The sequence below is a fragment of the Dendrobates tinctorius genome, unplaced genomic scaffold, assembly GCF_039654945.1.
Source record: "Dendrobates tinctorius isolate UK_male_01 unplaced genomic scaffold, ASM3965494v1 ptg000136l, whole genome shotgun sequence".
Classification (NCBI taxonomy): domain Eukaryota; kingdom Metazoa; phylum Chordata; class Amphibia; order Anura; family Dendrobatidae; genus Dendrobates; species Dendrobates tinctorius.
Window position 1 is genome coordinate 3,095,579 of NW_027361804.1, and position 17,763 is coordinate 3,113,341.

At 41.4% G+C, this 17,763-nt stretch overlaps 1 protein-coding gene across 1 annotated transcript in view; it reads left to right on the plus strand.

The window, feature by feature from the left end:
* LOC141048469 (zinc finger CCCH-type antiviral protein 1-like) overlaps positions 1–17,763 on the plus strand; it is a 78,967-nt gene that overhangs the window by 50,085 nt on the left and 11,119 nt on the right. The window lies entirely within an intron of this gene.

Here is a 17,763-nt window from a genome sequence, read left to right on the forward strand (position 1 = left end):
ATAATACTGCCCCCTATGTACAAGAATATAACTAGTATAATACTGTCCCTATGTACAAGAATATAACTACTATAATACTGCCTCCTATGTACAAGAATATAACTACTATAATACTGCCCCTATGTACAAGAATATAACTACTATAATACTGCTCCTATATACAAGAATATAACTACTATAATACTGCTCCTATGTACAAGAATATAACTACTATAATACTGCTCCTATGTACAAGAATATAACTACTATAATACTGCCCCTATGTACAAGAATATAACTACTATAATACTGCCCCTATGTACAAGAATATAACTACTATAATACTGCTCCTATGTACAAGAATATAACTACTATAATACTGCTCCTATGTACAAGAATATAACTCCTATAATACTTCCCCCTATGTACAAGAATATAACTACTATAATACTGCCCCCTATGTACAAGAATATAACTACTATAATACTGCTCCTATGTACAAGAATATAACTACTATAATACTGCTCCTATGTACAAGAATATAACTACTATAATACTGCCCCTATGTACAAGAATATAACTACTATAATACTGCCCCTATGTACAAGAATATAACTACTATAATGCTGCTCCTATGTACAAGAATATAACTACTATAATACTGCTCCTATATACAAGAATATAACTACTATAATACTGCCCCCTATGTACAAGAATATAACTACTATAATACTGCCCCTATGTACAAGAATATAACTACTATAATACTGCCCCCTATGTACAAGAATATAACTACTATAATACTGCCCCTATGTACAAGAATATAACTACTATAATACTGCCCCCTATGTACAAGAATATAACTGCTATAATACTGCTCCTATGTACAAGAATATAACTACTATAATACTTCTCCCTATGTACAAGAATATAACTACTATAATACTGCCCCTATGTACAGGAATATAACTACTATAATACTGCCCCTATGTACAAGAATATAACTACTATAATACTGCTCCTATGTACAAGAATATAACTACTATAATACTCACCTCTATGTACAAGAATATAACTACTATAATACTGCCCTCTATGTACAAGAATATAACTACTATAATACTGCCCCTATATGGAAAGTGCTGTGGCGCCAATGAGAGACGGGCGCCATCTTTACATTCCCCTGCGGCGCGGATAAGGATAAGGCCTGGAAGCCGGATCACAGGAGGCCCTCGACAGAGGCGTGAGACCGCGGAATAAGGAGCGATCTCGCCTGTCGGAGCAGAAGGCGGTGAGAGGCGGCCGTGGCGCTGGGAGCTCCCGGTGAGCTGTCTGTGGGGCCTGCGGGGGATACTGTTACTGGCGGTGGAGGGGAGCGTTGGCTCTGTGTCCGAGGGGCCGGGTTGTTGACGGCCCCCTGTCTCGCTGGGACGTTTACCTGGGACTGGGACGCTCTTGGATCAGGGGATATCGCTCTCCCCTCATGGGGGTGCTGCTGTCTGCAGATCTTTGAGCCACCGGTGAGGAGGACATTGTATCATTTCTGAGGCGCCGCGGGGGGGAGTGGCGTTGCCTTGTCCCTACGGACTCCCGCAGATCTCCACGGATGTTTTCATATATTGGCTCCTCGCCCTCCAAGCTGCATGGGGTTATTTACATATAGAAAAATGCACTACTAGACTTTTCTTGATGCACGAGTGGTGAATTAAGGGCACGCTTCAATTAAGCAGAATGGTCAAGACTAACAAAGAGTGTGCAAAACCGTTGGCTGCAGAGGCGTATCGAGGCAAGCAGAGTGAAATGGATAAATTTTTGAAAAATAAATCTGCATCGACTAAGCCTAATGCTAAAAGGCTCCCTACAGAGGTTGTGGAGGAGGAGCATGCCGAGGACTCGGACTCCAGTGATGATGCTTCAGGCAGCGATGTTACTCAATCGGACTCTGGGAAACTTTCTAGATCGGTTTTTAAAAAATTATTAACACAAGCTATAAAGCCATTAGTTAATGAGATATCAGGTATGAGAGCGGATTTGCTACATATTGGTAATAGAGTGGAGTCTTTGGAGTCATCCCAGTCCTCTATCATTAGCCACTCCAATGCCATGAGAGAGCATCTGGACTACCACAGAGCACAGCTTAACAACTCTTTTCTGGCCTTGGAGGACCAGGAAAATCGGAGCCGCAGGAAGAACATACGGATAAAAGGTTTGCCTGAAAGTGTTTCTACAGAAATATTAGAAAAGTCTACGAAGGAGATCTTTGCCCTCTTAATTTCACAAGAAAAATGTGATCGAATTGTCATAGAAAGGGTGCATAGATCACTTAGACCAAAGCTGAAGCCAACGGAACCCCCGAGGGATGTGATTTGCGGCCTTTTGAGCTATTTGGATACCAATGCTATTTTGTCTGCCTCAAGAGACATTAAAAATCTTTCTTATGAGGGATCTGCTATTCATCTTTATCAGGACGTTGCGCCGTCGACCCTTGCAAAAAGAAGAGTCCTAAGGCCCCTCCTGGAGGTGTTACGCTCACGTAAAATCTTATATAAATGGCTGTTTCCGTTTGGTATATCTATACATGGAGACGGTAAGCAAATAATGGTTCGGACCCCTGAAGATTTAGCCAAAATATGGGACACTTTTGACATTGCCCCTATTGATATTACTTCTTGGCTACCTCTGGACATGGATCATTGCACGCCTCCCCCTGTCTATGCTTATGCTGGAGGACAGGGTGACTTGGCCTCAGGAAAGAAACGCTCGACTCCTAAAAGAGGGAAATCTGGAATGGGGAAGGAGATACCCCCCTGAGCTTTCTTGTGTTTCTTTCGGTTGCATTTTACCACTCCTGGAGCCGGACCCCTCGGTCCACTCGGACATGTTCTAAATCACTTTAGCTTGCTAAGATTGACACTTGCTTATGTGTTGTTGATATCATTCAATTGCCGTATAAGTTACCATCTGCCACTCGTGTGTCGGAAATGTTATTTCCTGCTCTGTTATGGGAGGTATGTTTGACCCCCTACCTCTGCTACAGACAGGTAGTTGGTTCTTGTTATATTTTTGCTGTTTTATCTTAGTAATTTTTAGGTGTTTTTTTTTCTTTTTCATTTCTTTGTACTTTTTTAATTTTGGTGGTTTGATGGCAGAGGACACGAATATATCTTTATTATTACTTCCCTTACCAAGCTATGGGTGATAAGGTGAACTTCGCCACTATGACAGTGGCCTCGTATAATGTAAATGGCTTACGTTCCCCGAGTAAGAGAAGCCAAGTAATGAATCTTTTGAATTCAAAGAAGTCTAGTATAGTTTTCCTGCAGGAGACACATTTTAAAAAAGGGAGAGTCCCAGATATGTCTAGATCTCGCTACCCGACCTGGTATCACAGTGCGGGCGGTTCAGCGTCGGGTGGAGTGAGTATTGCTATAAAAATAAGTGTTCCCTTTGTTTTGAGTGATTGTCTATCAGATTCAGAAGGCAGGTACATTATAATTAAGGGTTTTTTGGCTAACACTAATATTACCCTGTGTAATTTATATGCCCCAAATAGGAATCAGATAGGTTGGCTGTGCAAAACAATGAACACTCTAGAACTCTTTACTGAGGGTCTGTTGTTGGTGGGAGGGGATTTTAATGTATCTTTGAACCCAGCCTTAGATACTTCGACGGGCAGGTCGGCTCTTTCTCAAAGGGCACTGAGAAAATTTCACCTTTCATTACAAAAATTGCATTTGATAGACCCTTGGAGAACACTTTTTCCTTCAGGCAGAGATTATACTTTTTATTCCCATCCGAATAATAGCTATCACAGAATTGACTACCTATTGATACAAACAGCTAATCTCCCATTAATTAAAAAAGCTAATATAGATATCATCTCTCTCTCAGACCACGCTCCCATTTTTCTTGACATAGAGATAAAAACTCTACCACGGCCGGCTGGGTCATGGTCACTTAATGAGACATTGCTGGACTCTGATTCCCACATTGCAAAACTGACAAACACTCTTGACTTCTTTTTTCAAACTAATTTACACTCCGGCCCGCCCTTGTCTGTGGTATGGGAGTCACATAAAGCAGTAATGAGAGGGGAATTTATAGCCCTAGGCTCCTATTTGAAAAAAGAAAGAACAAAAAGGGTTGTGTCTATCCTACATCAAATTAGTTCCTTCCAGAGACTACATAAGAGATCTCAAGTAAATAAGATATTATCTGAACTGACAGATCTGAGAACGTCACTAAAAAACCTTTTAAACATTCAATCAGCGAAAACCTACATGAGAAGTAAGCAGAAGTTCTATCTTCATGGTAATAAAAGTAGCAAGCTCATGACATCCCTACTTAAGAAACAAAAAGAAAAGACGTTTATTAGACAACTCAGAGCTTTAGATGGCTCTTCAATTTTCGAGACCGCAGATATTGCCAAGGAGTTTAGAACCTTTTATGAAAATTTATACAATTTAAATATACCGGATAACATGCAGGAGCCAGTCACAGCTTTAGCAAAAATCAAAGAATTCCTGACCCCACTAAATCTCCCTAAATTAACTCTTGAGGGCCAGTCCCTGCTGACCGCCCCAGTTACCCCCAAATAAATTTTAGACACTCTTTCTACTATTCCGAATGGAAAGGCGCCGGGCCCAGATGGTCTCCCCATTATCTATTATAAAAAGTTTATAAAACCATTGTTACCTCACCTGGTGACTTTGTTTAATTCCTATTTAGAAGGCCAGCTCCCCCCTAGACAATCCTTAGAGGCATACATCACAGTCCTCCCGAAGGAGGGTAAAAACCCCAATTTGTGCGCTAGCTACAGACCAATATCACTGCTTAATGCAGACATTAAAATGTGGGCTAAAATATTAGCGGGCAGAATAAGCAATTTCTTACCTAAACTAATTCACGCAGATCAAGCAGGCTTTGTGAGAGGCAGAGAAGGGAAGGATAATTCTACTAAAGTCATTCAGTCTATAATGTTTGCTAAGACTCGAGATGTTCCCTTGATGCTCCTGTCGACGGATGCCGAGAAGGCTTTCGACAGAGTGAGCTGGAGGTTCATGGAACAAGTAATGATCAGGTTTGGCTTTCCCCCTCAATACATAACAGCAGTTCTCTCGCTTTATTCTCAACCGACGGCCAGGGTCAGGATCAACGGCACCCTGTCAGATAGTTTTGGGATTAATAACGGGACTAGACAAGGATGCCCCTTGTCGCCATCCTTGTTCATTTTAGTTATAGAAACTTTGATACAAAGCATCAGACAAGACCAACGCATAGAGGGGTTGTCGGTGGGTCGGAGGTCATTCAAAACTTTAGCTTTCGCAGATGATCTGCTCTTCCTTATTTCCAACCCATCTCAAGCATTCCCAATTATCCTTCAAGCCTTTCATCAATTTGGTCTCCTCTCTAATTTTAAAATTAATTTAACAAAATCTGAAGTGTTAAGCGTTGCTCTCCCCCACTCTCAGATCTCCACTATTCGCACGCAGACTCCATTCTCTTGGGCTAATAATTCTATTAGATATTTGGGAATAACGATAACTAGAGATCCCGCCAACCTATTCCACAATAACTACATTCCTTTGGTTCAAAAGGTCAAAAGCCTGATGCAAAAATATAACCTACCCACTTTATCTTGGATGGGTCGCATTAATGTGTTTAAGGCGTATATAATGCCTATTATACTATATACCATGAACATGGTTCCGATTCGGATTCCCCTGACCTTTTTTAGAAAGTTAAAATCCCTTATTGGAAAATTTATTTGGAAATCAAAAAAGGCTAGGTTGCCGTATAAGTTTCTTTCTTACCCTATCTCTTCTGGAGGATTGGGGGTCCCGGACCCTCTTTTATACTATAAGGCTATTCATCTCAGTAGATGGTTAAAGGTGGTGTCCTGTGTTGGGAGTGAGGAGGGGGATAGTGTTGACTTGGCTCTATTGGGCCTGAGGGGTTTACCGTATCTCTGGACTAAAGCTAAACCGCCGGCCTCTCTTAGGTTGGATGAGGTAACCACAACTACATTGCGTATTAAAAGATTGGTGATGGGAGAGCTCCCGGAGGACACCTTCCCCTCGACATTGACACCGATCGGCTCAATACCCTATCTATTGGAGTTAGATTTTCAAGACCCATACAATTTATGGTCCAACCTCCCTAGAGAAACGTTGAATGGTTTTTATGGTAATAGAATCCTGCAGGGGGGGTTTTGGCCACCGGGTGCGTTGACTCAACCAACAAATTTTCTCCAAAAACAACACATCAGACGTACACTTTTACAGTTTAGACGGAGATTCCCGTCTAAATCTAATTGGTCCTGGTTAGATATTATGATTAAACTTCCACCTCCACGGCTAAAAATTTTATCTCGCATTTATTCACATCTCATCTCTCCGACTGTACATTCTAAACCCTCGTTTATATACTCTTGGGAAATGGAACTTAATATCACGTTCACAGAGGACCAAATATCTAAAATGCTGTCGAATGCTCGGGGTTTTTCCAGGTGTGTACTCCTGCAGGAGAACTCTTATAAAATATTGACTAGGTGGCATTTAACTCCAGCTAAATTATTCCAGATGGGTCTCGCGGATAATGACAATTGTTGGCGATGCCTCAATTCTAGAGGACACCATTCACATATATTCTGGGACTGCCCTGGACTGAGGGTTTTTTGGGATGGAGTTGAACTAGTTCTTAAAAAATTAAGACTAATAAAGGTTAATCTTAGAGCCACGGAGGCTCTTCTTTCATGTCCGTCAAAGGACTTTTTACCAAAAAAACATGGGCTTCTCCCACTGATGTTGAGCGCGGCGATACAGTTAATAGTTGCCCATTGGAAAGATGTATCTCCTCCCACGCTGGGAGAATGGCATGCTAAAATAAATCAAATCTCTCGCTTAGAGGAGCTGTCTAGCTGGGAAATTTTTAATCATAGATCTTATGTGTTGACTTGGGCCCCGTGGAATAGATATTTAGAAGACAATCCTCCTTAAGGGAATTTTAGTGTCTCGTAAGTTTACCTGGATCTGACAGCTTTTGCACTGGGGTTCCTGGCCTCACTGTTCCAATTAGATAGCCCTAATATAATGTGCTATGTTATTTTCTGAAGTACACCCATTCAATGTTTGTGCTCATGCCGTCAACCACATTATGTTAATGTTAATGTTGATACTGTTTATGATTATGTACCCTTGTTCCCCTTCCCTTCCTTTTTCCCTTCTCTCCCCTACCTACCTTTCCCTTATTTTTTCCTCCCTCTTCGCCCTAAACCAACACTTAATTAATACTTCGCCAAATGTATCTGAGAATTGGTGTTGTTTAATGGTGATGTTTAAATTTCAAAAATAAAGAATTTACAAAAAAAAAAAATAATAATACTGCCCCTATATACAAGAATATAACTACTATAATACTGCCCCTATATACAAGAATATAACTACTATAATACTGCCCCTATATACAAGAATATAACTACTATAATACTGCCCCCTATATACAAGAATATAACTACTATAATACTGCCTCTATATACAAGAATATAACTACTATAATACTGCCCCTATATACAAGAATATAACTACTATAATACTGCCCCTTATATACATGAATATAACTACTATAATACTGCCCCTATATACAAGAATATAACTACTATAATACTGCCCCTATATACAAGAATATAACTACTATAATACTGCCTCTATATACAAGAATATAACTACTATAATACTGCCCCTATATACAAGAATATAACTACTATAATACTGCCCCTTATATACATGAATATAACTACTATAATACTGCCTCTATATACAAGAATATAACTACTATAATACTGCCCCTATATACAAGAATATAACTACTATAATACTGCCCCTTATATACATGAATATAACTACTATAATACTGCCCCTATATACAAGAATATAACTACTATAATACTGCCCCTATATACAAGAATATAACTACTATAATACTGCCCTTATATACAAGAATATAACTACTATAATACTGCTCCCTATATACAAGAATATAACTACTATAATACTGTCCCTATGTACAAGAATACAACTACTATAATACCACTCCTGTGTACAAGAGTATAACTACTATAATACTGCTTCTATGTACAAGACTATAACTACTATAATACTGCCCCTATGTACAAGAATATAACTACTATAATACTGCTCCTATATACAAGAATATAATTACTATAATACTGCTCCTACAGTATGTACAAGAATATAACTACTATAATACTGCCCCTATATACAAGAATATAACTACTATATTACTGCTCCTATGTACAAGAATATAACTACCATAATACTGCCCCCTATATACAAGAATATAACTACTATAATACTGCCCCTATGTACAAGAATATAGCTACTATAATACTGCCCCTATATACAAGAATATAACTACTATAATACTGCCCCTATGTACAAGAATATAACTACCATAATACTGCCCCCTATATACAAGAATATAACTACTATAATACTGCCCCTATATACAAGAATATAACTACTATAATACTGCTCCCTATATACAAGAATATAACTACTATAATACTGTCCCTATGTACAAGAATACAACTACTATAATACCGCTCCTGTGTACAAGAGTATAACTACTATAATACTGCTCCTATGTACAAGACTATAACTACTATAATACTGCCCCTATGTACAAGAATATAACTACTATAATACTGCCCCTATATACAAGAAATACAAGAATATAATTACTATAATACTGCTCCTACAGTATGTACAAGAATATAACTACTATAATACTGCCCCCTATGTACAAGAATATAACTACTATAATACTGCTCCCTATGTACAAGAATATAACTACTATAATACTGCTCCCTATGTACAAGAATATAACTAGTATAATACTGCTCCTATGTACAAGAATATAGCTACTATAATACTGTCCCTATGTACAAGAATATAACTACTATAATACTGCTCCTATGTACAAGAATATAACTACTATAATACTACTCCCATGTACAAGAATATAACTACTATAATACTGCTCCTATGTACAAGAATATAACTACTATAATACTGCCCCCTATGTACAAGAATATAACTACTATAATACTGCTCCTATGTACAAGAATATAACTACTATAATACTGCCCCTATGTACAAGAATATAACTACTATAATACTGCCCCTATGTACAAGAATATAACTACTATAATACTGCCCCTATATACAAGAATATAACTACTATAATACTGCCCCTTATATACATGAATATAACTACTATAATACTGCCCCTATATACAAGAATATAGCTACTATAATACTGCCCCTATGTACAAGAATATAACTACTATAATACTGCCCCTATATACAAGAATATAACTACTATAATACTGCCCTTATATACAAGAATATAACTACTATAATACTGCTCCCTATATACAAGAATATAACTACTATAATACTGTCCCTATGTACAAGAATACAACTACTATAATACCGCTCCTGTGTACAAGAGTATAACTACTATAATACTGCTCCTATGTACAAGACTATAACTACTATAATACTGCCCCTATGTACAAGAATATAACTACTATAATACTGCTCCTATATACAAGAATATAATTACTATAATACTGCTCCTACAGTATGTACAAGAATATAACTACTATAATACTGCCCCTATATACAAGAATATAACTACTATATTACTGCTCCTATGTACAAGAATATAACTACCATAATACTGCCCCCTATATACAAGAATATAACTACTATAATACTGCCCCTATGTACAAGAATATAGCTACTATAATACTGCCCCTATATACAAGAATATAACTACTATAATACTGCCCCTATGTACAAGAATATAACTACCATAATACTGCCCCCTATATACAAGAATATAACTACTATAATACTGCCCCTATATACAAGAATATAACTACCATAATACTGCCCCCTATATACAAGAATATAACTACTATAATACTGCCCCTATATACAAGAATATAACTACTATATTACTGCTCCTATGTACAAGAATATAACTACCATAATACTGCCCCCTATATACAAGAATATAACTACTATAATACTGCCCCTATGTACAAGAATATAGCTACTATAATACTGCCCCTATATACAAGAATATAACTACTATAATACTGCCCCTATGTACAAGAATATAACTACCATAATACTGCCCCCTATATACAAGAATATAACTACTATAATACTGCCCCTATGTACAAGAATATAGCTACTATAATACTGCTCCCTATATACAAGAATATAACTACTATAATACTGTCCCTATGTACAAGAATACAACTACTATAATACCGCTCCTGTGTACAAGAGTATAACTACTATAATACTGCTCCTATGTACAAGACTATAACTACTATAATACTGCCCCTATGTACAAGAATATAACTACTATAATACTGCCCCTATATACAAGAAATACAAGAATATAATTACTATAATAATGCTCCTACAGTATGTACAAGAATATAACTACTATAATACTGCCCCCTATGTACAAGAATATAACTACTATAATACTGCTCCCTATGTACAAGAATACAACTACTATAATACTGCTCCCTATGTACAAGAATATAACTAGCATAATACTGCTCCTATGTACAAGAATATAGCTACTATAATACTGTCCCTATGTACAAGAATATAACTACTATAATACTGCTCCTATGTACAAGAATATAACTTATATAATACTACTCCCATGTACAAGAATATAACTACTATAATACTGCTCCTATGTACAAGAATATAACTACTATAATACTGCCCCCTATGTACAAGAATATAACTACTATAATACTGCTCCTATGTACAAGAATATAACTACTATAATACTGCCCCTATGTACAAGAATATAACTACTATAATACTGCCCCCTATGTACAAGAATATAACTACTATAATACTGCCCCTATGTACAAGAATATAGCTACTATAATACTGCCCCTATGTACAAGAATATAGCTACTATAATACTGCCCCTATGTACAAGAATATAGCTACTATAATACTGTCCCTATGTACAAGACTATAACTACTATAATACTGCCCCTATGTACAAGAATATAGCTACTATAATACTGCCCCTATGTACAAGAATATAGCTACTATAATACTGCCCCTATGTACAAGAATATAGCTACTATAATACTGTCCCTATGTACAAGACTATAACTACTATAATACTGTCCCTATGTACAAGACTATAACTACTGTAATACTGCTCCTATGTACAAGAATATAACTACTATAATACTGCCCCCTATGTACAAGAATATAACTACTGTAATACTGCCCCTATGTACAAGAAAATAGCTACTATAATACTGTCCCTATGTACAAGAATATAACTACTATAATACTGCTCCTATGTACAAGAATATAACTACTATAATACTGCCCCATGTACAAGAATATAACTACTATAATACTGCCCCCTATGTACAAGAATATAATTACTATAATACTGCCCCTATGTACAAGAATATAACTACTATAATACTGCTCCTATGTACAAGATTATAACAACTATAATACTGCCCCCTATGTACAAGAATATAACTACCATAATACTGCCCCTATGTACAAGAATATAACTACTATAATACTGCCCCCTATGTACAAGAATATAACTACTATAATACTGTCCCTATGTACAAGAATATAACTACTATAATACTGCCCCTATGTACAAGAATATAACTACTATAATACTGCCCCTATGTACAAGAATATAACTACTATAATACTGCTCCTATGTACAAGAATATTACTACTATAATACTGCCCCCTATGTACAAGAATATAACTACTATAATACTGCTCCCTATATACAAGAATATAATTACTATAATACTGCTCCCATGTACAAGAATATAACTACTATAATACTGCCCCTATGTACAGGAATATAACTACTATAATACTGCCTCCTATGTACAAGAATATAACTACTATAATACTGCTCCTATGTACAGGAATATAACTACTATAATACAGCCCCTATGTACAAGAATATAACTACTATAATACTGCTCCTATGTACAAGAATATAACTACTATAATACTGCCTCCTATGTACAAGAATATAACTACTATAATACTGCTCCTATGTACAGGAATATAACTACTATAATACTGCCCCTATGTACAAGAATATAACTACTATAATACTGCTCCTATGTACAAGAATATAACTACTATAATACTGCCCCCTATGTACAAGAATATAACTACTATAATACTGCTCCTATGTACAAGAATAGTCTTAGTTACTCACCGGTTAACGGTATTTTTCGGAGTCCATGACAGCACCACCTGAGAGAGGGATCCGCCCTTCCTAGGAACAGGAAAACCTACAGATACAAAAAGGGCGGCACCTCTCCCACGCATCAGTTGGATTACAGAGCATAAAAGAGGACCTCCAAGGTTAATGCATGATTATATGTACAACAATATTAATACTTAAATTTTTATCACCCGTGGATATGTACAAAGGGAAGACGTGCACACCCAAATTGACTAAGGGAAGGGAATCTATGGGTGCTGTCATGGACTCCGAAAAACACCGTTAACCGGTGAGTAACTAAGACTTTATTCGGTCGTCCATGACAGCACCACCTGAGAGAATTACAGAGAGTAATCACTACTTTAAGGGGGGACTACAGCCTGCAGAACCCTGATACCGAAGGAGAGGTCTGCAGAAGCACCCAAGTCTAGCCTATAATGACTATAAAAAGTGCTCGGAGAGGACCAAGTGGCCGCCTTACAAATCTGGTCGATGGAGACTTCCGATCTCTCGGCCCACGAGGTCGACACGGCTCTGGTGGAATGCGCCTTCAATTTCTCCGGAGCTACTCTACCTTTTGAGGTATAAGCTAACGAGATTGCTTCTCTAATCCATCTGGCTAGTGTACTTTTGGACACCCTAAGACCTTTCCTAGGGCCTTGGTAGGAGACAAAGAGGGCATTGTCCTTCTTCCAGGGATCGGTAGCCGCTAGATACTCCAAGAGGCATCTCCTAACATCTAAAGTGTGTAGCTTCTCTTTCTCATTAGTTGGTTTAGGGAGGAAGGATGGAAGGACTATTTCCTGCGACCTATGAAAGCTGGAGGCTACTTTTGTTAAATACGCTGGGTCAGGTCTAAGTATTATCCTATCCTCTTTTACCTGAAGAAAAGGTGGGCGCCTAGACAATGCCTGAATGTCGCTTACCCTACGGGCTGACGTTATGGCTATCAGGAAAGCTATCTTGAGGGACAGGCTCCTAATAGAGGCTGACGAGATGGGTTCAAATGGCACTTCTGTCATAGCTGTGAGGACTAGGTTCAAATCCCATGGCGTGAGTCTATTCTTTACTATTGGTCTGGATCTACTCGCTGCTTTGATAAACCTATTGACCCAGTAATTAGCCGCGATGTTGCAGCTAAAGAGGGCCCCTAAGGCGGATACCTGTACTTTAAGGGTACTGATGGAGAGACCCAGGTCCAGCCCTTTTTGTAAAAATTCCAAGATCTGGCCTATAGGGACGGAATCATCAGTATTTATATTTGAGCTTTGGAGGAATCTTTTCCAAATTCTGACGTAAATCTTAGTTGTCACCACTTTTCTACTTTTTAGTAGAGTGTCAATTAGGTCTGGGGAGAAGCCTTTACTTTTTAGCAGTGACCGCTCAAATTCCACGCCGTGAGATGTAGGCCAGCCACCTGAGGGTGGAAGACCGGGCCCTGGGACAGAAGGTCCGGGATGTCCGGGAGAACCCAAGGATCGTCTACCGACATGATCCTGAGGTTCGAGAACCATGCCCTTCTGGGCCAGAACGGGGCGATGACTATGACCCTTGCCCTGTCCTTCCTGATCTTCCTCAACACCAGAGGAAGTAGAGATAGGGGAGGAAAGGCGTAGGCTAGCCTGAAGTCCCATTTTATCAGTAGCGCATCTACTGCCAGAGGAGTCTCCCTGGGATTTAGGGAGCAAAACTGTCTCGTTTTCGAGTTCTCCTTGGTGGCGAATAGATCCACCTCTGGTTGACCCCATCTCTGCACGATCTGAACGAAAATGGAGGTGTTTAAGGCCCACTCTCCTTGTTTTAACAGATTGCGGCTTAGGAAATCTGCCGCGACGTTTTCTTTTCCTCTTATGTGAAGAGCCGTGAGAGATAAAAAATGCCGCTCTGCTAGCTGGAACAACTGTCCTGCCACATTCATCAGAGTTTTGGATCGAGTTCCGCCTTGGTGGTTGATATAGGCCACGGCCACTCGATTGTCCGAGAGAACTCGTACGTGATGGCCCTGTAGATACATAAGGAGCTCTTTAGCTGCGTGTACTACCGCTGTCAGTTCTTTCAAATTAGAAGACATTTGTATCTGATCCCGTTCCCATAGGCCCTGGACCAGAATTTCCTCCATATGCGCCCCCCAACCGGAAGGACTTGCATCCGTGGTGACCACGCGGGTAATGTTATACTCCCAAGGGACCCCTCTAGACAAGTTATTTCTTTCTAGCCACCACTCCAGGGACTCTATTGTGTTTCTGGATAAGGTCAGTCGACCTTCTAAGTTACCCCCAAGAATCCTCTGATACCATAAAACTTCGCCCTGTAGAGTTCTCGTATGAACTTGGGCCCACTGGACCGCGGGAATGCAGGACGAGAGGGAACCCAACAGGGACATGGCTTTCCTGAGGGACATGGAGGGGTTGTTGGAGGCGTTCAGGACCCGGCCATGCAGGTGCAGCAGCTTCTCTGGGGGCAGACGGCATTCCTGCTTTTTAGAATCTAGGGTTAGGCCTAAAAATTGTTGAATTTTTAATGGCTGCAAACGGGATTTTTTGATATTAAGTAGCCATCCCAACCGCTCTAGAGCCGCCGTTGTTTTCTGTAATTGTTCTAAACACTGCTCGGCTGAACTGCCTATTATAAGGAGGTCATCTAGATAGGGAACGACTAGAATATTTAGCTCGCGCAGATGGGCCATCACCTCTGCCATCACTTTGGTGAATACTCGGGGCGCATCTGCCACCCCGAAGGGTAAGGCCGCGTACTGGAAGTGCTGGATTGACCCCTCCAACTGAACCGCCAGTCTAAGGAAAGGTTGGTGTGCTAGACATATGGGTATATGGTAGTAAGCGTCTTTCAGATCTAGGACCACCATGAAGCAGTTTTGAAACAGCATTTTTATTGCGGTGTTAATTGTTTCCATTTTAAACGGACGTACGACCAGGAATTTATTGAGGGCTTTGAGGTTAAATATAGCCCTAAATGAGTCGTCCGGTTTACGGACCAAGAACAGGGGGGAATAGAAGCCTTTCCCCCTCTCTTCCTCTGGAACTCTCGTCAGGACTTTTTTGTCCAGTAGCTCGAGGACCTCGGTCTCCAGGGCAGCTTGTTCTAGCGGGGAAGATTTGAGCGGAGTTACCCTGAACCGATCTTGGGGAACGCAGGAGAACTCTAGGTGCAGTCCTGTAGCTATCACCCCCAGTATCCAGCTGCTATTTGAGATTCTGGCCCAGGCCGGGTAGAAGGCAGATAATCTTCCTCCTACCGGAGCCACTAGTCATTGGGGCGGCTTCTTATTATCCCGTGATGGACCTTCTTGGCGCCCCCCTCCTCCGAACATGAAGCCCGTACCTCTGGTTTTCTTGTTGTCCCATCTGTTCTGATCTCTGGCCTGCCTCCTGCGGGAATACCCTTTCCTAGAAAGGGGACGTCTCCAGGATGTATTCGGCAGACTCGGAAATTTCTTTTTCTCATCCCCGGCTTTCTCTAACAGTTCGTCTAGGACGGGGCCGAACAAGTATTCACCCTCACAGGGGATAGAACAGAGACGGGACCTAGCTTGGATATCCCCCGGCCAGCATTTTAACCAGAGGGCTCTTCGGGCCGAATTAGACAAACTTGCAGACCTGGCCGCCATTCTTACAGAGTCTGCCGAGGCATCTGCCAGAAAGGCAGCAGCATTCTGGATAATTGGAAGAGACTTACGGATGGAAGCTCGCGAGGTCCCATCCTTTAGCTGGGAGTCCAATTGATCCAGCCAAACCATCATGGATCTGGCTGCGCACGTGGCTGCTATTGCTGGCCTTAGGGCGCCTGCTGACATCTCCCATGTGCCCTTTAAAAAGGAATCTGCCTTTTTATCTAGGGGGTCTTTAAGGGAGGCCATATCGTCGAAGGGTATAGATGACTTTTTGGAGGCCTTAGCTACCGCTGCATCCAGCTTGGGGGCCTTATCCCATCGACTTACTATTGGGTCCTCAAAGGGGTACCTTCGCTTGAAAGCAGACGGCATAGAACCCCTTTTTTCCGTTTTTTTCCACTCCCTGTCTATCAGGCTTTGGACTCTTTCGTTTAATGGAAAAGTCCTTTGCTTTCTGGGGTCTAGACCCCCGAACATAATGTCCTGAGCAGACAGTTCTGTCTTTTTTTCTTCTACCCCCATGGTTGACCTTATGGTTTTAATCAATTTATCCATTTGGTCCAAGGGAAAACAGAACCGGCTGGAATCCTCTTCGGAAGAAGAAGAGGAGGCCGAGGACTCTGAGGAGATATCTTCCCTCCTAGGGCCGACTGAAGATTCTGAGCCTGAAACACTAGCCCGTCTTCTTTTAGAAGAATCTTCTTTTGATAGGGCTTTTATTTCAGTCCTGATTAATTGCCTCAGGTCTGTAGCGAAGCTTGGAGCTTCTTCCGCTACCTGCATAAATAGGGAAGAGTGTAAGAGTCTGATACTCCACTCAAGTTCTACCCCTCATCTCCGTCCCTACCGTCTGTCTCACGCAAGACTGACACAATCTCTTAGGGTGGCCATCTGGTAAGGGGCAACTACAGAGGGCACATTCCTTGTGCTTCTGCTTCCCTGTGGCCTTCTTCCCCTGAGAATCAAAAAACATAAGGGGACACTGCATCAGGGTACATTCTCGCAGATCTCTTACCCTTGCAGATGAGGACAGGTACCGGATCATGGGGGGCTGCAGGAGGATCCTTTGGCCTAGAGGAACTACTGTGGCTCTGTCCACTCGAACGTCCCTCCTTCCGCCCCTTAGGCTGGTCACTGGGGTGCTTTGCCACGGGCTGCACCTCTTGTGGGTCCATGGGGGCTTCTGTTGTGTCCATCGCTGGGCCTCCAGAAGCACCTCAGCAGCAATGCCTTCTGTCTTAAGAAGGCTTCCCCTCCGGATCAGCAGGAACTCCGTCCGGTGTTCGGGCCCCCCATTGGACCGCCTCGCGATCCTCCCCCTCCCCTTCAGGCCTGCCCCTCAGGCGGCGGGCGCGTATCGGCTCGTGTCCACAACAACCGGAAGTCGACCGGCATCCGACTTCCGGTTTCGGCGCTAGGCCCCGCCCCCTCCGCCGCGTCACTTCCGCCGCGCGACAGAGGCCGCGGGGACGCGCGGCAAGGGGCTAGCACTGCGCCGCCGGCTCGGAACCGTCCGCTCCCTTTGTGGGACACCGCCGGCGGCGCTCGCCCGAACGGACCGCTCCGGGGAAAGGAGACACGGGGACACCGCTTACCTCACCGGTCCCATAGAGAAGGCGCCCACCGGACCCTGTCTCCGCCTGCTCTTACCACTGCCGTGGACATCCTACCCGGACCCACCGTGGCGCATCCAGAGCCCCCAGCGAGACCGAGGTAGGAGAACCCCCCGCTACCTGAGTCGGTCCGCTGGCCTGGGAATTCAGTTATCCATGACGGACGATCTGTAGGGAGTT